Source organism: Diprion similis, chromosome 9 (genome assembly GCF_021155765.1).
Source record: "Diprion similis isolate iyDipSimi1 chromosome 9, iyDipSimi1.1, whole genome shotgun sequence".
Taxonomy (NCBI): Eukaryota; Metazoa; Arthropoda; class Insecta; order Hymenoptera; family Diprionidae; genus Diprion; species Diprion similis.
Window position 1 is genome coordinate 7475178 of NC_060113.1, and position 24238 is coordinate 7499415.

General features: G+C 31.1%; 1 protein-coding gene across 2 annotated transcripts in view; it reads left to right on the forward strand.

Annotated features, from left to right (window-relative positions):
* The window catches only part of LOC124410141 (protein bric-a-brac 2-like), a 109689-nt gene that overhangs the window by 8445 nt on the left and 77006 nt on the right, over positions 1-24238 (forward strand). The window lies entirely within an intron of this gene.

Consider the following 24238-nt stretch of genomic DNA (forward strand, 5'->3'; position numbering starts at 1 on the left):
CAAATTACTTTCAATATTAAAGAAGTAAATACAATGGATTACTTTCTAAATTAATAATCAAATTTGCAGATAAGACGGAAGTCAAGTTATTTCAAACATTTGTGTTCGTTTTAAATCTCCTTTCATTTTTGCAACGGATGAAAACAGAGAAAATATTAATTTATAGTTAATATTCAGTCAAAATGTTACAACTCGATTCGGTTCCAGTTCTTGATAACAATTCGTTTACTTATATTTGTCACGCATGTTCTTCGAACGTGGAAAGCGAGCAGAAGAGAAGCGGCATTCAGCCATTTTATGCAGTTCCATAGCCATAGTACCACACAGTACAACTCAGGATCTTTTATAATTATATTTTACAGATGACAATAGTTCCATATATAGGTATTATCTTAGGGCAATTGACTCTAGCGAACGTGCCTATTAGCTCATTTATTAGGGCTTGGCGATGCCTTAAGGGATACCGATCTTGAAAAAGAACAAAAAAAAAAAAAACAAAAACAAAAAACAAAATAAAAATAAAAATAATTAAAATAACAGGAAAATTAAAAGATAACCAATATTAAACAGGCTCTTTACCTCACATACAATCAAATTACTTAACAGATGCAGCTATATATTATTATTATTATATATAATATATTTACATACAACAAGTTTACAATAGCAGTGAAAAGTCGCAACAACTGCGGCCCACACAGATTAATTAATTAATGATATTATACAATAGAAAGAAAAGGTTTTTTATTATCAGCTGTTACTACATTGGTAAGCAACGGGACGTTGTGTTTCCGTTTGAGTTTGTTTGTTTGTTTGTTTGTTTGTTTTTTTTTCTTTCTTTTCTTTGTTCTTTTTCTTTCTTTCTTTTTTTTTTCCGTTTTCCTTTTCTCTATCTTATGTAACAACATTGAAAGAAAAGAAACAGATATCAGTTTTAAATTGTTATCAAAACTGAGGGGGAAAAAAAAAAAAAAAAAAAAAAACACAACAAGTTTCAGTTACAATATCTACTCATGGATGCCCAGCATTACTGACTATTAGTAAACGAATAAGATTAGATTATAAATGTTGCATATCATATTATAAATATTGTTATACATTTACCAAGCAGTGTTACATTGGCCACGTCTCGAGCTTTGGCTTATAACGTCATTTCATTTCAATCATTTGTCAAATCTATGCATTTTTTTTCTACAGTTCTTAGTTTCTTATTTTACGACAAGTTCAATGCTGTCGATTTATAAAAAACTTACTTACATTTCGTATCTCGTTTTTTGAATTTAATCTTTTTAAGTGTCTTAAGTATTATTTTCTTCTAACGTCGTAATCTTTGATTTCTCATCGGAACTTATGGATAGATCATTTATCTTCAAAGTTTTTTTTTCCACCCATCGCTCGAGGCCCGCAATTACTTAAAAGTAAAAGTGCATTACAGAACTTGATTATAATAAATAATAGACTTCATTATATAGACAGGCTGGTCTTCGCTGGGCATTATAAACCGGTTACCTAGTTGTATTACATTACAGAATTCACATACATACAATATACTCTTATACATATTGTCTGTGCCTTGATTTCCAAGACACGGCGTTATTCTCAAATCGTATTGAAATTTTAATCATTACTGGTATTTGACGAAAATTCATTTTTTACCATCGAAGTGATTTTCTTCCCAACGGGTAAGAAAAATCTGATATAATCTGATAACGAGAGAATAATTATCGTTGCGATCGGAATGAAAGACACTTTCTATATTTATATCTACGAAATGGAAAACAAATAATTATAGTAATGAAATAATAATATTAATTTCTTGCGCAAAACGAATTTGCATAACGCATAATAGAAACCGTTTTTTTTTTTTAACGCAATTTATACGTAAAATTGTTATAACCACGTACAATAATCTTAAATCATTGAATTTAGTCAAATTTTATCCTTTAATCAGATCACAGACTTGATTTTATTCGTGATTTAAAATATAACGACATTACTACTGATTCTACCGATAAGGCGAAAGGCTGAGACTGTGAGAGATTAAAAGAATTTTAACTTAACAATCAAAACTTGAATTCTTCGACTATTTCAGATAAGAAAATGTCTGTATAAAGTTTCATTGTTTTCTATGTTGAAACGTTGTGCTTTCTAACAATTTCGTATCGTTTATTTATATTTCAATTAACAAACCAGCATTATACATATATATTACTACTATCACCACTCTAAATTTATGTCTTATATTTATGTATATATGTAAATTTTTCATCGATTTGCATTCGCTTTAGAATTTATTCACCCAATCAACTCGCTGCAGTTGATGTAGTTCTTTATTTCTGTACATTGTACGCCTAGAAGCGTTAAGATTTACTAATTTCAAATCACCAATATTCATCGATAATGCAATGAAGGGAAAAAAGAAAAGAAAAACGGTTGAAACAAAAAAAAAACATGAAAAATTCATTTTGTACTCTAGTCAATCAGCAGTAATAATAATAATGAATAAATAAAAGGAATAAACGTTAATAATAAAAAAAACAACAACAACAACATCAACAACAAAAATAAAAAAAAAAACATGTTTCGTCGATACTCTGATGCGACGAACAAATTGTGTTGAGCAAATTCCTAATGACAAAAAAAAGTAGTTATCGTTTATCCGATGATCACATACATATATATATATATATACATATATATATATATACACTATAGCGAAGAACAAATATGTATCATAATATCACGTCATTCGTTATTGTTAATTAGGTATTTATTTTTTAAGTATTCTTTCATTGATCAATGATCAGAAATGCGCTGTTTACATGTATTGTATTGTATAGTTGTGAGACTGAATTATGCCACACGATTCGGCAAAGCGTATAAGATATTCTATATATATATATATATATATATATATATATATATATATATAGATATCTGTGTGTATATATATATATCAGTTTTATTAGTAGGCCTTATTGACTAATTAAGAAAAAGAAATCTGTACGGTATTACATATATATATATATATTCATAGGGGTACAGCGTTTTCAAGTCGGTGGTACATATACATATAACTTGTAAGTATAATAAGTGATTTGAAGAAGAAGAAGAAGAAGAAGAAGAAAAAAAAATAATGTCAGCTATTCCATGTTCCAATGCGAGAATGAATAATATATATTTTTTTTTTTTTTTTCTTCTCGTACTATCCGATTTTAGTAGAAAGATAGATATTTTTAATTAACTTTTTATTATATTTGATGATTTTATTGACGACGATATACAGAGGGTTTATCTTGAAAGGACATGATAGAAAATCGCAAATCGCAACTCGCGTCTATACAGTTTATAGGCGTATACAAGTTCGTAAAAGTGTTACCAACATAATTGTAATTGTCGGATGAATGACCGATTTATAGTGACTCGCGGGAGCGTCTTGAACCGGTGATTTTTAGGCTACGTTCCGAAATTAACTTCTTTTATCTCTTTTGCGCTGTCGAGTTTGCGAGTAGCTTTGCCTCTGTCCTGGGGAATTTTCTAGCGTTGGCAGTTTGTTTCGGAACACACATTTGGTGGACGGGAGGTTATGGTTGACTGTCAATTGTCGATCAGTCGAATCTAGGGAATTTTTTCTCTCGTCAGCGAAGGGTTTGCTTCAGGCTTGCCAGCACGCTTGTCGGCCAATCAAAATTGAGAAATTTCGTGCGTGTCCTTTCAAGAAGAACTTTCGTTATGGAAAGCTAAAAAAAGAAAGAAGAAGAACAGAAAAATCATGAGATAATACGAAATAAGGGGGAAAAAAAAAAAATAAAAAAAAAATAAAATATATAAAAAAATAAGATAGAACTTGGAAATAAAAATTAATGAATGAATGAATGAATGAATGAATGAGTGAACGAATGAATGAACAAATAAATAATAAAAGTAAATATTAATAAAAATTAAAAGATATATAGTGATCTCTTACTGGTACTCTGTATCAAAATTAATTGTTAAAAATTTATTTTTTCGAAACGACACTTTCGATTATTCAAAAAAAAAAAAAAAAACTTTCATTTTATTCACATGTATAAGGATTCGGTATAGCTATCTATTATAGATAGATCGTAGTGATTGGGATCTGTATGACGCTCCAAGTGAAACGAGTATTTCGAAAACAAACAAACAAAAGCAAAAAAACAAAAAACCAAGAGAAAAAAACGAACAAAAAAAAAAAAAAAAAGAAAAAAAAAAGAAAGAAAAGTACAGCATTTGTGTAAATAATTATTAGCAGTTTCAAAAACGTATGCTCATCGTTTGATAACTTTTATTATTTTCGAATCGATAGTTCAGCAGCTATTTGACGTAATACATACACGATTACACGAATAATAAAATCAAATGAATAAACAAATAAATAATCATAATATTTATTCAAATATAATTCAGTATAAACGAGGTAATTTAACCGTAGTTTAAATTATATCATCACTTACATCAATAGAATTTTGACGAGTTGTAAAACACTATCTTCGACTCCTATTAAGAATTATTATTATTATAACGACATTAATACTACTACTACTACTACTCCTACTACTACTCTTACTCCTACTATTAATAATAATAATAATAATAATAATAATAATAATAATAATAATAATAATAATAATAATAATAATAATAATAATAATAATAATAATGATAATAATGATAATAATAAAAATAACTTTGATTGTAATTGCAAACCACAATAATAATAATGAAAAATTAATGATTAATACGATAATGATAATAACAATAATAATAATAATAATAATATATATATATATACATTCATACATACATTAATATTAATACTGATGAAAAGTAACGAGAAATCACTAGATTGATTAAGTGTGACTGACGTGCATATTGAAGTACGTATAGATGCGTCTGTTTCTGGGATAGATTATTAATTATTATCTCCTATTACGTACGCAATTGTGGATGAAATAATTATTTTGCATTATGGGAGGGTTGAAAAATCTGACATTTTGAGTACTTACGCTATGATTTAGAATAAATTTGGGAAAATCGGGGGGGGGGGGGGGGGGGATTGATGGATAATTGAGGTAATGAAACAATTATTAAACCGAATTACAGATAAAAAGTTTGACACATCTTAATCGCAGTTAATTGTTTTTCAGATTTAAATCACCGACTTGTTCTTATATTTGAATTATGTATAAGCTTTTGAACTAGTATAAATAAGTATTATAGTTTTATGGACGTACTTATCGCAACGATTTTGCTTCCTTTCAACCCAAAATGCAAAATGCAAAAAAAAAAAAAGAAAAAAAAAAGAAAATAAAAAAAATTTCGTACGTATACGTAGAAATAGTCGAAATAAATAGCAAGTATTAAAACATTTACCGATCACTGTCTGATTTTCTTCTAAACAAATGAACACACACGCACACACACACACACACACACTGGCAACATGTTCACGTTCAGCACGAACCTGATGGGGAAACTTTTTCTTATTCAAAGTTTGCGATGAATTGTGAAATTTATTTAAAAATGTTTGAATGGATTGCGAAAAAAAGAAAAAGCACATAACAAAAAACAAAAAAGCAACAACGATATCCAGAGAGACGGTAAAACGTCGAGGAAATTTTCAAACAATATCTGTAAAAAAAAAAAAAAAAAAAAAAAACGTTGTAATATCAAAGTAATGAAATAAGAAGTAAATTGCAGGAAATTTGAAAGAAAGGCAATAAACTGTACGATCCTGGAGTTGGAAAAAAAAAGAAGAAAAAACGAAAGAAAGAAAGAAAAAGTCGATTCCATCGGGGGTCAATCAGACGAATTAATGCTTAATACATGTCGTTGTTCGATAGATACTATGAAATTTAGGTTAGGTATGGAAAGTGAAGTAAAGTAAAGTAAAGTAAAGTAAAGTAAAGTAAAGTAAAGTAAAGTAAAGTACAGTAAAGTAAAATAAAGTAAACTATCAGTTTTTGTTCCTTTCGCGTTGTACTGTATTCTTTTTTTTTTTCTTTTTTCTTGTATCCTAAATGTTTGTTTTCACTTTTTTAACAAGTAATAACTGTGTGCAGTGGTGAATAATTGTGATGTTTTGAAGCTATAATAACCCTGCAGCATACCTATTATATATATATATATATAATAATTAACGAGGCTGACTTGTCAGGATTAATATTGCTTTTAATGGACCTCGACTCCGTATTTCCTTATTCAATTCTCGAACATATATATATATAATAGATTTATATAACCGTGAAAAATATTATAATTACACTTCTACATATATATATATATATATATATATATATATATATATATATATCAACAACTATGTATATAATACACATATACATATATATATACATCAATTATTCATACGTACATAGATACAACGTACATGTATAAATAATATTATTAAATTTGATTTGTAATATTATATTTCAATACGCATCCTATATACCATGCATAATATAGGCCTGAATAATCAAGCCTCACGGTGCAATCCTTTTTATATTACGTAGTAGATAGTTTTTTTTTTTTTTCCTCTTTCTGTTTGTTTATATATTTATTTTGTCCAATTTTGCCATAATAATTAATCAAAATTGAATAGATTCTTACGAGTTTCATTATTATCATCATAATCATTATCGTCATTATTATTGTTATTGTTATTATTATTATTATTATTATTTTATTCATCAGACGTACGCGCGTCATGTGAAATTTACGTTATTACATAAGTATTATTATGTAGTGCTATGATGTGCGATAATAGCAATGTTCCTATTTGAAGCTTATTTTTTGTATTGCCTTTTGATATATATGTATATACATACACGCATAAATATGCGCATGCATACATACATATGTGTGTATATATATATATATATATATATATATATATTATGTATAAGAAAATAAACATCGTATTTTTTTTCTTCCTAACGCTGACCTCTCGGTTGAAAGTTTTTTTCATCTTCTTCTTTGTGCCTCGATCAATGAGTTACAGTTGATTTTGCAAATCAATTGAACTGTGCCGGAAATTTGTAATTTAGAGTTTTTTTTTTTTTTGCTTTTTTTTTTTTCCCAACGAAAATAACGACGATCCGTTAATTTATGTTAATTTTATCAAATCAGCAAGCATCTTTTCTCCTCTGGATTAAATTCATCCTCGTATACATAATTATTGTAAATTTTTAACCCCGGCGAAAGTTTTTTTTCTTTAAATTTTTTTTTTCCAAACTCTGTACTTCTTTGTTAATGTAATTATGTATTTACTGTACTAAACGTATGATTGTGTATCAAATATCACTCACCTACGGTATGCATGTATGATACAAAAAAAAAAAAAAAAAAAAAAAAAAACAAAGTACCAACGGTCATTGATATTATATATAACTGAAATTGAGAAATAAATAAACAAATAATCAAACAAATCGAAGTCCGAATTCATGCACAATGAGAATAGCTTAGTTCGACTATCAAGTGTAAAGTTTGGTGAAAGAAAAAAGAAAACAAACAACTGTAAATTGCACTTCGTCTTGCTTTTGTCGATCAGCTGAACGGTGAGGAAAAAAAAAAAAAATGCAATCTGTATTTCAAAAACCCACACAACTCCAGTTTCTTGAATGTGTAAATTCATTCAAGTGTCTTTAAGTTTTTTTTTTTTTTTTTTTTTCACTTTTTACTGAAATTCACAAGAACAGACAATTTTACAATCAATTTTTGTGTTCGAAATTTTTATTTTTGCATCTTTTCTTTGTTTAAATGAAAAATGTTTATAAATAAATAAATTTTTATCCCATTATGTTCGAATAAATGTTAAAAAATTTTTTAAAAACTGTCCATTTTTTGTTTTCTGCACCCACGAAATTTATAATCGTTCTCCGTTTTACGTGTCTCAGGTGGAATTTTGAACTTTGAGAATTGTGAAAGATTTTTGGACGAATAAAAAAAAAAATAAATAAAAAAAAAAAAAAAAAAAAATCACACACGTTATACTTGGAATTTATTTGACGCAGTTGATTCCCGATGTATGTACTATATATGCAAATGATGTTTGCATATTCAAGAAAATGAAGGTGTGAAAATTTTCAAACAATACGCAAATCCCACCAACAGTAAGGGAAAAAAAATGATTTCCATTTCATTATAGATCAGCACGTTTCAAAATTCCGAATTACACATGGATCAGTCATTTCACGGATGGTTGAATTCAGGTGAAGTAATCAGTTCCTGTTGGTGAATTAATATGGCAATAATGGAAATGAAAAACGTTGCGCGGAAGATTTTTACTGTATTTTTCTTCCTGTCATTTTATAAAAATTTATCAGTTTTTTGCATAGAATTTTATTCGCGGTCATTATTTGCACGATAATGTCTAGAAGTTGGTATAACAATTCAGACTTTTTATTCGGCTGAAAAACACTTGAGCCTAAATAAATTTAAAGTGGCTAGAGGAAAAACGAAACTTCAATTATCTCTCATTATTAGATTTTGAAAAATTTCAATTTCAACTTTTCCCCCCGATTTTCTTATAATTTTTTTGTGGTTATTAGCGTTGACTTTGTCTTCACCTATTTTGTGCTTTAATAAAATATATATAGTTAATTTGAAATGAAAACTTTCACCGAATCTTAAGACATTGCAGAGTTTTCACTTATTATTTAAACAGAATAATATTATCCAACCGAAGACTAAATTCGACAACATTTTTTTAACCTTTACTATATACTAGACAATTTTCTTCGTTCCTACTGTTTTTTTAAATTTTCAGACTGAATAGTCGCTGTGATTCAGATTCAGGATTTTTTTTTTTCTTTATTCAATTTTACTTGGCAATGAAAAGAAATATCAATCGGTGATTAGGTTTTACAATATTATAGTAAAAATTATTTCTAAAATGTGTTTTCCTTTGTGATGAAATATCGGAAAAAGTGACAATCATTGATTTTCAATTCCTTGTAATTGAACAAGAGATTTTTAGTGATTTTGAATTTTTTATTCGCATCTTGATTATCCTCGGTTTTTCTCTAATTAGGATCGTACATCATCGTATAAAACGTGATATTATCGAATCTCTATATTGACGAGAGGGGTTTCGACCCAAAGACTGACGAATCTGTAACACAAGTCAAGTATGCAGGGATTCGGTATTTCGATATCTCGTTGGTTAAATTTTCTCTTTCCTCAGAGTTGAATATTTTGTTATAGATCGAATTCATCATTTAATGTATTAATTATCATTATCATGTGTGCGTCTGTAAAAACGCTGAGATATTTTGTACATTTAAACAATATGGTATTGCAAAGTAGTTGAGTAGATGTAAATTGAGATTAGGCCTTTTGATATAATAAAATAACACAATGTCGTACAATTTGCTTGCACATTTTTAATACTTCATCTAGTTAAACTGCATAATAATAACATACATACATACATACATATATATATATATATAGCTGTATAATAAATATTTGAGCGTATGGCTGTAATATAGAAAATTTAATCTGTATAATCTATGCGTCATCATATATATATATATAAGAAGAAGAAAAGAAAAATTATAAATACCCGATTGTATACTTATCAAAAAAGAGAGAAAAAAGATTTTCATCCGAGTCAGTCAAACGTACTAAACGAGTATTATTTTACCGTGAAATAATATATTGTTTAACAAGGAGGCAAAATCGAACTTTTCGGACCAAGCGTAAGTTTGCAATACGAGTCGTAGGCGAGCCGAAGACAAATACTGCAAATACGCGAGACGAAAAGAAAGTTTCCTCCTTTTTGCACACGATTCTTTGTATAACAAAGGCACATTACGCTTTGTTTCACGAAAGTGAGGTTAGAGTCGCGTAATATCAGATTTGCTCGCTACAGCGCATGCGCGCGGTGCAGAAAAGACTCACGAAAGTGAGGTTAGGGTCACGTAACGACAGATTTGGTCGCTACAGCGCATGCGCGCGGTACAGAAAAGACAGTTTCGACTCCTAAGACTTGATCACGTGGTCTCTCCTGTACTCCGCGCATGCGCATTCGCAGACTCACTCGACCGTCATAAAAACGGGTACTTTGCCTGCGGAAAACGCGTAAAAGATATCACGTGATTGGAAAAAAAAATATGATAATACTGTCATCATTATTCAATGAAACTCGATTTATTTTATTCAATTCCGAAGTATCGGAGAAAAATACACTCTTTTCGACTAAACAGTTTACTCGTTTGGCAAAGTAAATTCGACGAATCTCTTTTTTTCTCTTTATATATATATATATAGTATATAAAATTACAATATCTTAGATTAGTGATTGAAAATATGCAAGTAAGTCGCACTAAATCTGTAATCCATTGAAATACGTATACACACGCATAATAAGCTGTATAAGGAAATCATTTGATCGACACAATCTGTTTCAATTATCGTCATATGTGTATATATATGCATATATACTTGTATGCATACTTATATATGTATACATATAGATATTATCCGCAAGTATAATACACGAAATCAGTATTAATGTTATCATTGTGTTTCAATTGAAAATATATATCATCTTTGTACGGCAATATATGTTTTTATATACTTATCTTGTTCAATATTCCAATTGCGTAAGGCCACACTCGTGACTATTTACCATTCCACGAGAGTATTTTTCTTTCTTTTCTTTTTCTTTTTCTTTTATTTTTTGGTTTCTACCCTTCTTCTTCACGGTGAATTATCAAGTTAAAAATTGACGTACACGAATGACAATATTTGAATTCGAGAGGATTGTTTTACGCGCATTTACTTCGTCCCGATTAATAGATATGATTTTCGTAGGTCAATGGAAAACGAAATGAACTTTCCCGAAATTCAAACTCGAATATTTTCATTTCACATATATTATTCGTTTGTACTTTTTTTTTCTGTCTCTTCTCTTCTTTTCTTTCTATGCGATAAAAAGCGTTCATTCGGATGTAATCTATCTCATTGTCTGTGAGCTTGCACAGCGGACAAAGAGCTTCACGCATCCCGCGAGTCAGTTCGTATTCGTAACCCCATTAATAATTAATTCATGCAGCAAGTTTAATTCTCATTGGGAGGATACTTCATCAGGTTTCGCTAGATTAAGCATGGACTTCTCTACTGCAAGTTTTTGCAAAAAGTAATATATAAAAAAAAAAAAAAAAAAAAAAAAAAAATAATAACGAAGTATAATAAATGAAAAATAATGGAAAAAAAAACAACAAAAACGTTGAAAGACTAGCTTTTCGCACGATTGAACATCGTTTATATTTGCTGTGAAACGTTTGAGAGTCTCGTAATGCTGGCGATGTATTATTGTATACGTAGAATTTTTTCACACCGTCGAATTGTGAAATACATATTTCAGTACTTTGGTTATCAAGTTATTCACGCCATTAGAAATGAACATTTATCGAGAGAAATCATTGCATTTTATTGACCTTTTAACTTGCAAAGTTTATATATAGGTGCAATAAGAATAGACCGCTGAAAAAGTGAGCTAATATTTGGGTTTTCGTATGCATCGATATTCAATTATTCAATTCGATTGAGGTTTGTTTTTCTTGTTAAAAAGTATTTCGATAGAGTTTCAATGGATTTTCTTTTTTATTTTCTCTTAGACAGAATCAATTAATTGGATGTATTTTTATTAACAATAACTTGCTTTTGCGGTACCAACGATATCTCTTTATATTTTTTACCCACGATGTCACTTTTTTATCTTGATATTTTCTTTTCTTTTTTTTTTTTTGCTAGCTGAATGAGAAAAACCGTATGATTAGAACGAAAAAACGAACGTTAACTTCAAAACGGTTTACATTTCGATGAATAGAAACATTTCAGATAGTGGAAAAGTTAATGAGCTGTCGAAAAATTCGAAGTAAATCGATTTAACCCTTTACTCAGATATGAGAAAAAAATTGTTAACGTTATTGTCAATAACAATGATTTATAATTACTGATTCAAATGAAAAATGCGATAATGCGTAGTAAAGCTTGATTTACATACTTTGGAATGAAATAAATACAAGCTAAATTGAATAATTGATTTTTATCGAGTTATAAATTCTCAAAATTCGCCCTTTTTCGGCTGATTTATAGTCGTATATACTCGCTTAAAAAAAAAACAAATAAATAAATAATAAAATAAACGCATAAATATAACTGATCTCTTCATAAATTATTATTGGAACGAACTTTTTTTTCTGGAGTCACGCGTATGCGTTACAATTTATATTCACATTCATTAAAAAAAAAATCTGCCGCCATTTTTATCCTGAGTCAAATTCTCACCCTGCCATGCACTTTAGATTAAATCCTGCAGGTTTTTATCCTGGGCTTAATTTTTTAGCAAATATCCATTATGTGAATTTATGCTTCAAACTTTGACGAACATTTTTCTTTTTCAATGCAATTTTTCTTTGCGGTAAGAAAGACAAAAAAAAAAAAAAAGAAAAAGGAAAAAAAACTGAGAACATCTGGCTTCAGACTAAAATCGTAATTAAATTGTTTATTATCTTAAGCAGCCGGTTCTCAGACGAATTGATTTATACTAGATCGTATCGTCGAGACAATTTAATAAACCGATTATAATCTTTCGATTGAAGCTTCAGGCGCAACGATGACAATTATTATTATAAACATTTTAATCAGCGGCTTATGTTATCAGATAAGAATATTTTTTCAGGTTGTCTATCTCCTTGAAAAACTTGGAAGTCTTGAAAATTTCAGGGAATTCTTTTAATCCTGGATTATCCTGATATTCTCAGGGAATTTTTCTAAAAGTGATCGATTCAAAAATTCATTCTTAAAAATTTAAAACCATTATTAATTTGAGAAAAAAAAAAAAAAAAAAAAAAATATTAGTCAATTTTCGAAATCTAAGGACGCGAAAAAATTGACAAAAAGGAGAACGAAAATAAATATAAAATCGCCGTAAACCTTGACGTGTTTATGTTTCATCGCCGAATGTTGCTTCTCGTTGTTGTTGAAACTGTTATGTGAAAATTTACTCGAAATTTATTCACTCACATAAATTACGGTCTCTTTCCTCTTCTCGAGCTGGGATTTTGGATACTCAGAGAAATAAGGCGCGGAAACATCGAAATCTTAGATTGAACTTTGTGCCTATCGATTTTAGATAAATTTTATACCTTTGAACCTACTTCAGGAAGCGTGCCGGGTTGTTGTAGTACGTTTCCAATCTCAATTGCGTGGCGTTTTTCACGCCTCTTGGTCGAAATTTACGACCGAGGTACGTCTAACAGACTTCTTTTTACTCGAGCCTGTATCTGCGTAACTTTCCAACGTTTTTCGCCTCACCTTTTCCACGTTTTACATCTCAAAGTTCAAACAAGGTAAACAAAAATCGATCACATCTCGAAATTCGATTCCAATGCTTACTTAACGACGAGTCAAGTTCTTGAATAAAAGTTCAAAAATGCAATTCAAATTACAGTTGTTGGTGAAATTTTTCACGTACGAATAACGAAATTTATTTTACCAACATTCTTTGTCGTATCGGATTTTAATTCCGAACTAAAAATGGTAGAACAGCCCGGATGAGGGTTGAAAATTGAAACGTTTCGAGTTTGGAGTTTGAACCAGACACTCAGATAATTGCAGGCCATTTTTTTGCAACCTGGATTCACGGTGTTGAATGAAGATGCGAAATAGAATTTTTTGAAATCTTAAAATATCATTTTTGCGATTCTAAAGTACGACAAAATCAGAAAACAATTTGGAACCTACTTTTGGCGTAATAAACGGATCTCTGTTACAGTTAATTAGTTGAAATAAAAATAGATCCAAAGAATATGTCAAAATATGCATTTGAAAAAAATGTATGCTGAGAATGAGCGCTATTTTTCTTGATACTAAAAACTTGCTAATCCCAAAATTATTAAAGTTTTTTTTTAAGAATTTTTTTTTAAAGTTTTGACTATAAACATTGATATAGGCTTTGTTAGGCTTAATACATACACTCTCGAATTAAATATAAAAAAATTTTTTATTGATTTTTATCACTTTTTATACACCAAAATCGTAGTTGAAAATTAGTCTGAAAAAAAGGTAGCTCTGTGGTGTTGATGATTTCTTGGAGATGGTTTCCTGAAACCAAAGAATCGAACGGTTTTAGATTCAGCATGTTAATGGCCTTGGAATGAATCATACGATTTTTGATATGCGGAAAATTAACAAAATGGCGGCTATTTTTCGAAAAAGTTGAAAAAGACTGCTTTTTTCGCCGTTTTTTTCAAAAAAAAAAATAGTTGCAATCAAAATTTCAAAAAAATGTATGATTTATTCCAAGGCTATTAACATACCGAACCTAAAACCGTTCGATTTTTTTTTTTTCAAACTAATTTTCAACTACGATTTTTGTGTATAAAAAGTGATTAAAATCAATAAAAAATTTTTTTTAATGTATTTCAAGAGTGTATTTATCAATCCTAACAAAGTCTGTATCAATATATACAGTTAAAACTTATTTAAAAAACCCTTTTTTTGCTCGTCAGTTGAGTAAACCCCTTAAGAACCACTCTTTACTGTAAAATTTGAAAAGGAATTGTAATTTACAATCTTCCATTTGCAATTGCCTATAGTTTACTTATTTTCTATCATCTTCGTTTTGTTTCCACCGAAAATGGCTTTTCAATTCGAACATAGCATATAACTTGACAAATATTGCTTACAAAAAAGCGATACTCTTAACGATTTTCTCGCACATCACATCAGCAATTAAAGAATTTTTATCGGATATTTCTGATCTTTCTCTTTCGTCTGGATTCTAATGTGTTCTAATAAAGGACTTCTTCAGACTATTTCCCATTAGGAAAGATTTTCTTTTTGCTGGACTAAGGATATAGTCGTTTTGAGTAATTGAATTATCTTAAAAAATGATGATGTCATTTTAATAAGAGAAAAATCCGAACTTTTCATACTTTTTGTACGAAAATGGTGGACCAAACATGAAAAAAAAATACTTTATTATCTTAAATTAATTAAAATGAAGCAAATTGAATAAATAACCAAAAAAAATCTTTGTCCACATCTTATAATATAATAAAATTTTAGATTTATGTCGAACCGCGGTCAGAATTTTTTGGTACCGTAACGGATTGCTGGATGCGATGGTAATTATAAAACGGGTTGTGTTTCCATCGAATGCATTAGCAGCTCTGATTTATGGGTCCGTAGTCCATGAGTTGTAGGATGTAGCCTCTGGGCATCGTTGGCGAAGGAGCTTCTGGTCCTGATTTATCGAGTAAATCCCTGTCTGAGTCGGTGAGGTGCTAGAGAGAAGGGATGATAAAGAAAATCAGGCCATTTTTCAACCCCCCTTTCCTCTAACCACCCCCTCCTATTTTTCCCGCGATTGTTTTATTCAGGAGAATTTAAAAGGAAATCAGACTCTCGAGTAAACAAAACGTGACTCTCAAATTGAATCTCCTTAAATCACTAAGTTCGAAGATTTTTCCTTTCTTCTTTTTCTTTCTTTCCTCTTCGAGTTTACGATTTCCTCGCGGCTTACATTCACCGATTTGAAATAATCTGGGGGTGGAACAAGATTTCGGATTACGGTTCATCGGTTGGTGTTATGATAATTCAATATTATTATTGTTGTAGAAGGAGTTAATCGCAAAATCTGATCGTTATCCGAAAAAAAAAAACTCGACTTATCGTTATTCGATTCGAAGAAAAACAGTTTTCATAATTCGAGCTTGAAAAATTCCTCCCGTCGAGTTCACCAGAGTTTAGCAAATATTTACATCACGGTGAAAAAAATGGGAAATTTTTCATCGAAATCATAAATTCCAAATCGCGTTAAATACTGATTTTTATTCACTCACAAATAAGTCTTTGATCTAACTTTAGCAGCAGCAAGATTTTAATGAAATTATTTTTGCACTACACGAAATCGAAACTTGAAAAATTTTCAACAGCTAACAAAAAAAAAAAAAAAGAATTTTTCCCACCTTCCAAAACCAGATTCGTATGACAAATCTTTTTGAGTACAAATTCAGGTTACATTAATGGTCATAAAAAATATCAAATATAAGGCAAAATCCGGGATTGAGAGAATTAGATCTGTAATTTACAAAGCGAAGTCTGAAAGCCGGATGTAATTTTCACTCGACTCGATCACGTAGCTACTCTCTTCCAATTTCTGTTTAAATTATAGAAAATTGTTCGAAAATCGAGCTTCCGAAATGGATGGATCTTCTCAACATTTTCACACGTCACGCCGGATTTTTGAAATTTTTTCCAAATTTTTTGCAAGAGTTTTTTTTTCTTCTTTTTTCTTTTCTTTTTTCTTTACTTTGCTGACAAAAGTTTTTTCAATCACGATCAAATAATAAAAAAAAAAAAAAAACCTAATTTGTGATGATAAAAAAAAATTCTCAATAATCCGGTTTGAGATATGAAAACTTTTCGGCAACCATCTATGGTAAAATGATTCCCGCTTCTAATTTTTTCAACGTTTTCCTTCGGAAAAATGTCCTCATTTCGACACTAGGCTTAAAAATTTTCGTATCTGAGATTCGATTTTTTTGTCAATAATTAAATTCGGCAAAATTTAAGTAATCAAGTATTCAATTTATCATCGCAAGTCCTGCAAACTCGTTTTCAAATTTAAATATATCGATTTTATTTTCGTTATATTTAGTTACATTAACCTCACGAAGTTTAATCTTGTGACAATTTGGTTTTCAAAAATATGCGATTTTTCGAAATTAAGTCTAAATTTGTTGCTCAATCGTAAGACAAAAGATGAATCATTCATTACGAGCTGAAATCGTTTCTCTCATCTTTGATATTTCACGAGTTGAGAAGAAAGAAAAAACAGTTTTGAAAATCTCTGATAATGTTATTTGCGCCAATGATTGTTGTGAATATAAATGAAACGCCATACTTACGAGGAAAGGTTTTGAAATCAGAAAATACAAAATTAATAAACTCCGGTATTTTTTATCCCATTCTAATTATGATTTAGGTCGAAATATATAGACTGTCAAATTTTTTTAACACTTCAGAAGGTCTAATATTCAATTTTTTCACAATTTGTTATAGTATATTGAATCGAATGAATCTCGACGTCAACTAAGCCTAAAATTGTAACGTGAACCTTATAATTTGTGAGTGGATTTTCGAACGTTTAAAACTCGTTGACGCTTGAATTCTGTCGATATTTCAGAAATTCTTTCAAATTCATTTGTCGATTTGACATATTTTAGTTAATTGACATAAATAGGCTAATTAATTATGAAAGATAAAGTGGAAAACAAAGGAGAAAAACTTTTTAAAAGTAAAAAAAAATTTCACATTTTCGTAAAGTGTTTCTACCAGCGCACAAGGCGGAACCTGTTTATAAGTAACCGAATATTTCTTTGTGTTTAAATAATCAGAGGACCCGTCGAATATCTTTTCCCTTCTCAAATAACAAGATTTACCGTAATAGCAGTGAAAACCCTTTTAAAACAGACCTTAAAGCTGAGTGAAGTTGCGAGACATTTATAATTGCCTAACAAATTTACGATTTCAGAGAACTTTCCACTTGCGATAGCCTCTCATTAGTGTTTTTTTTACCTCCGTGGCTATAGTGTGCTCGTTTTAATTAGAATACATAATTTCCACTCAAAATTACACTCGTTCTTATTATGTCGTTAAAAAAGGTCAGTGTTTAATTGTGAGAAATTTTAACAATCTCGATTCTCAAGAGATATTTAAAAATATTTATTCGCTTAAGGAATTATATACAGTCAGGAGGCCGAAAAAAATCGATTTTCCAAAAATTTTTCTTCAGAAGAAGTTTTAATTTATTATAGTAAAAATTTGTACACATATTATGGTAACTTTGAACTATTTTAACATTTTTTCTTGTTGTCAATATTTTTCGGATTGTCAAGAAATTTTCTGTGTGTGTAGTTAAATATATTACATTACAAAAATAAGATTTAAAAAATAAAATCGATTTTTTTTTTTGAAAATTTTAACTGGATATAACTCCTTTAATTGAGTGATTTATTATTATTTACTTTTCACAGTATTATAGTAATACTCGATCACGTGTAGAGAACAACATTTCCTTGTTTTTCCACTGTGAGAATCTCAGGTTTTATTGAAAATTAAAAGAGAAACACGACGGTATTATTTTCATAATTTTTGCTTGTGTCGATCGTGTAGACAAGTGTCTAAAAATTTTCATACTGAAGAATAACATGGTGGTCACATTCCTGGAAAACCTGGCAAACCTGGAAATGTCTGAGAATTTTTATTCTGCTCACGGGAAAATCTCTAAATATCAGTTTACTTAAATTGGAATTAAAAATGATTTTTTTTTTAGCTGACAAATTTACTCCTTTCTTAGAGGCAAAGAAAAAAAAATTGGCTTAAAATAAATTTTTCTGTGGAAAATCTGGAAAATCTGGCAATGTAATGGAAATTTTTTCCCAAAAATTTGTGACCACCCTGTGAAATGTGACTAGAAACTGTATTAAATCCACGATATATGGTTTTCTGACATATTTTTCCAACCGTTTTACTTTATTATCGGTACCGAGGAGAAGCAAAAATAGAAGAGAGGTTAGGAGTCGTAGAGTGAAAGTATAAAATCAAGTCGTCAGCAAAAATCTACGAGGTGATATTAAATTCATCACGGTGCAACGATTTTACTGCGGACTCATGTGCCAGTCGTGTGAGGAAGTGCCCGCCATATTTTTTTTGCTGATCAATCGTTTGAGTATAAGACGAGAGACGGTTTATTGCGATAAAAATACTGGAAACCAGTAAAGTAAAAGTGCATTAGAAAAATGGAAAAAATTTTTAATTTACGGATTATGACTTTGAATAATTGATTCTACACAAGGATAGGATTAATTTTACTTTATTTTCCTAAGTTTTATGCAATTTGATACCATTTTGAGACGGTAACTTACAATTAATCCAGTACTCTCAAATTTCGTTGGTATTTCGTTACTTCAATGTACCCGCGATATGGTGTCGAGTAAAAGCTTTTTTCAATAATTTTCCTTGTTTATCTGGCGTAAAAATCAGGCAGAGAATTGAAACAAAAGAAGCACGAAAAGGAATAGCAGAGTATCGATTTTGCGATTTAATTGGAACCAGGTGCCGTTCGGATAATCGAAAATTCGAAAAACCGAAGAGAAAATTCTGTAACTGAAAAAATTACTGATCTGTTCGAAGTGATGGGATATATTTATTCAAACACCATTAGAAACGATCGCATCGATCGAGCTCAGATTACTCGAAATTAGTTTATTCCTCCTCAGATATCGATGAACGAAAATTTATCGCACGAATAAATGTGAACCTCACGTCACTCACGACCGCAAAATCTAATCCAAAAATACAAAATTCTACGCTCTTGGGTTAGGTTAGGTTATGTTTACCATGATTGATAAATTGCGAAATAGAAAAAATCTTTGTGGACGTAACGTCACCCACGACCGCAGAATCTAATCCAAAAATACAAAATTTTAGGCTCATAGGTTAGGGGTCGTTCATTAATAACGTAAGGGTCTCAAGGGGGGGGGGGGGGGGATTAAAGTTATTCTTACGTAATATTTTACAAGTCGGAATGTGCATGATAGACATTTTTCATTGCGAAAAAATGTCCGTACAGCAACGTCTTAGGAAGTAAAAATTGCACAGAAAATGAAAGAGCAGTTTCAAAACCTAGAAAAAATGTCTATTCAGACGTTCTAAAAACTGTAAGATCTAGTTTTTTATTTTTAATATACAATTTCACTTACATATTGTTATTTGTAAAAAATTTTATTTCATAATAAGTTTTTAAAATCGTAAATGTGTTCATATTTACACACTTTGAAGCTTATAAATAAAATCTTTCAAAATAATAATCTTTTATGAAATAAAAAATTTTAATTTATGTCAAATTATGAGTATTAGTACAACTGATCCTCTTCTAACGACATTTAACTGTAAAAGAAAACTGTAAGTAAAATCTTATGTAAGAAGTGGGAGGAGGAGTCCAGGAAATCTTATGTGTTCTTACATGGGGGTAGGGGGGGTTGAAAATGGCTAATATCGTCCTTACGTAATTAATGAATGGCCTTTTAGGTTATGTTTACAGTGGTTGATAAATTGGGAAATAAAATAAATATTTGTGAACGTAAATCACTCACGACTGCAAAATCTAATCCAAAAATACAAAATTCTGCGCTCATCGGTTAGGTTATGTTTACATTGATTGAGCCCGTTTCGCGGCCAGCCGTCGGTGGCGCTGCAGGCTGTTTCGGCATTGCCAACGTAACTGAGTTGTAGCAAAAATTAACCGTTTCAGAATAACCGTGGCAACGTGGATCTGTAGGTACCTATTCCTGCATAACTCGACCAATTTGCAATGAACGCATAGCGAGTCTCGAGGATTTTGAACGACGCGTCCGCCCATAAAGGGGCTTTACTACTTCGCCCGCCATAAACTGGTTCCGCCTTTATGCTACTTCCTTATTTCCGAGATCTAACTATTCCCGTATGACATACTAGAGCTACTCGATGAACGAATTCTGTACGGAGTTGAATCGCGGATCGTATCGTAAGGCAAAATGCGTTTACAACCGACGAGCGTTAAAATTTAACCCATATCCACCCCGATTCTTGATGTCGTTGATACATTATTATGTATAACGCTAGTGAAACGGAAATTATTCGAGTACGAGGTTTTTTTACGTTAAAGTTACACTTTTTATATTCACATATTACTCGCGTTATTAGCATGCGATTATAAACAAAAAGCAAAACTCGCGGTTTGACTTTTCAGTTGAATTATTGTTTACGTAGAATTTTATATATATCAATTAACTCACTCTATACGGTAAAGAAGTTTCATTCAATCCGAATTTGAACGTATGTATGTATTTTGTTTTGTTCGAAAAAGTTTACTGGAAAATTTGTGTTTTTATTCATTTTGAAGCAATCACGTGATTGAACTTTACTTCAAACGCGCCAAAAGTGGACGGATATATACTTGAATCTCGATATGCAGGAAAAAGTCAGTTGAATCGACTAAATCAGCGATCACTGGTGGCGAAAAAAATTTAATCGCTGCAAGTAAACATTAGTTGATTCAATCGTCAGTTACGGCAATTGATGGTCAACTGCAGCAACTAAACTTTCTTCTTCTTCTTTTCTTTTCTCAGTCAACAATTTTTTTCATCCTTTTGTCGATAAATAATTCAAATTCACTATAAATCCTATGGAATAAATTTATCTTTCTTCGTCACCTCAAAATTAGTCAATTATCAATATTCAAAATTATTATTAGATAATAAGACCAATTGATATTTATATTGATAAAAAATCGAACAAATTTAAAACATGTGTAAATAACCTGTAAGAAGCATTCATTTATCTAACTCCGCATCGACAATACGATGTGGAGAATATTTATAAGTTTATTTTGACGCGAGAAAACGCATTTCTGCATCCACAAATTGACTTCCATTTCGACTACCGTAGACCGCATAAAGTTTTAGGAAACCCTTATTGCACTAATCGAAACACGATAGTTTTCACGGCAATAACGGAAACGTGATAGTTTTCGTAAAAAGTCGAAACGCGATAGTCTTCGTAAGAATTTTGAAATATGCTAGTTTTCATAAGAAGCATCGAACTAAACCTTTATCTGAACTTGTGGCACTCGATTTGGTATGAGGATGAAGTTGGTAACGTTATTGTAACGATCAACGTTTCGGAAAATCGTCATTTCACAATTGCAGAAATATCTGAAATTCAGTAAATCATAATAAGGCAAAACGTATTCATATTTTGAAAACTTGACTACATACTTCAAAATCCCTATAAGCTTACAAAATCGACATTTTCCCCCCCAATGTTTCGTCGCGTTAACGTTACTAAGTTCAGCCTCATGATTCGGTCCCCTTTCTTTCCAGTTGCTAGATCGCTAAATTTTCGAGTACCTATTACTTCAAATTTCTCGAAACTTCTCCGAAATTCTGATCGTAAAATGTGTTACTAATGAGGTCCCTTTGTGAACAGAGTTAAACGCATTATAGGTGGAGGGTAATGTGCCTTGTAGTCTCAACGGAAGTGATTTTAGCTCACGATTCTCAGGGACGCTGGTATCCGCCTAGCTATTGTGAAGCTTCAGGTTTCTATGTTATTAAATCAGGGCCGAGGATGTTCCCCGAATATTGAACAGCCAGGGTACATGATACTTATTTCGGGTCTGAGCGAAAACTTTAATCTTCTCGAATTCCAAAGTTTTCCCCACAATGTACCGTGTAATACATGCCCATGCATTTATATAACAGGATACACAAACATTGCATGATTTCGACTTTTCATGGTTAAAACCGAGAGATCCCGCAAACCAAAATCCGTACAATGTTGCCAAGTGCCGAGTTGCAAAACATTTCGCTATATCAGTATTCAGAAATCACTAGAAATCTCCAGTATTTGTCAAAAAATTGACGATCAATATATACAATAGTTAGATGGCGAAGATATATTCAAATTACAACCGTCAAAAAACTATAATAATATTTTTCAATCATTGAAGAGCTCTCTATTGCACTCGTGTCAAACACCCCAACTATAAAACCCTATCAGTAAAAATACTTGAGGTAATTAATGTAAACTACCGACGGTCGGTAAAAAAAAAACTATAATCTAACTTGTTCGAATATCTTTCAAATTCCGTCGACGAATCTAACGGAAAATTCTTACACTTTAGTTATCGGACGCTCTTTTTCGAGTTGATTTCGAATGATGGAACACTGGCCTCGTGGTACAGTGAAAAAAAAAAACACTAGCACTGAAAAATCATTAGATATCCCTAGACAATCGCAAAGAACTGCAAAAATCCCCAGAATTTTCCAAAACTCCTTGAAAAATCGCAAGTTTTTATTCTCCCTAATCATTTACCGCTTGTTCAACTAAGGAACGACTTCTTTCGTTTGTTCGTTTGTGCAAAACCAACGAATGTCAAGACTAATGTTCAAATAGAATATGGGACCGGCCGTGATCGAGAGGAAAATTGATGCTCTTCCAGCATTTTATCCCGAGAGGAAGACGAGGGCTCGTTGTTTATCAACCTCGGAGTCATCTGACCCGCTCCTTTGGGACTTGATGCAATCTGTACGACTTAGCCAGAGTCTCGAAGCGGGGGATGAGGAACTAGGCAAACTCGCTGACGTCAATTTAACTTTATCGGACTTCGTTACACACCTCGGCCTGCTCGGTTGTAACATTACGTCGATGCACCCCAGCTGCACTTTCTGATACAGGTATGCATCAACCAACCAACGAGCTCGAGCTTACCGAGTTGGGTTTAAATTGCATTCCCCTGCAGACTTGAGTTACTGCCTCACATGGCAGAGAGATTTTCTTGCTAGTGCTTTTCGAAAACTTTTTTCTCTCGCAATTTTCCTCACGGATACATGCTGATGGGGATTCCATGGTTATGGTCGCCACAATAGCGTTGGGAACTACAGTTACTGCGGAACTTGCAATCATATTCAGTATCTATACGACTCTTTGCTCATTCGCAACGAACGATTTTTATTCGAACTGCATTGAACTGATGATAGGTAAGCTAACTTCTGCAATTTCTATTCAAATCCAATTCATTCCACTCGTTGAAGACAATTATGTACCAAATTCAAACTTAGGTATTCAATGCATAGGCGGTGCCTGATTCGACCCAGTTCTCTCATGTTCATCGAAGGGAGAATACTCAGTCCTAACATGACATGGCATGTAATCGTTCAAGTAAAACTACATTCTGACCAACTTGGAGGTGTTATACAGTTTCAAAATATACATTTTTTTGCGCTAATCAAATTTTGTCTGATGTCATTATCTATGGAACTAGAAGTATTTTAAACATGTTGTACAATAAATTCGAGTCGATTACACGACGTTACTGGTTACATAGACTCTGCGTTCGACACCTGATTAGAATTTCATATTCTTGTGAAAAGTTTATTACAATTCAAGATGGCGAGTTGTTTAATCAACTCTTGACAATTTCGACTTTCATTTTGTACATCAGTTGCGATTTGATGAATCGTGTTTGCGTTTGTTCAAAAAATAATTCCTGACCTAACCTAAAATTCGGTTCTCTATTTTGTATCACAAGCTTGAATGACTAACCGTAATGCATCGAGCATATTTCCTGGCTTTTTGACGCGTTTGGGTTAAATCT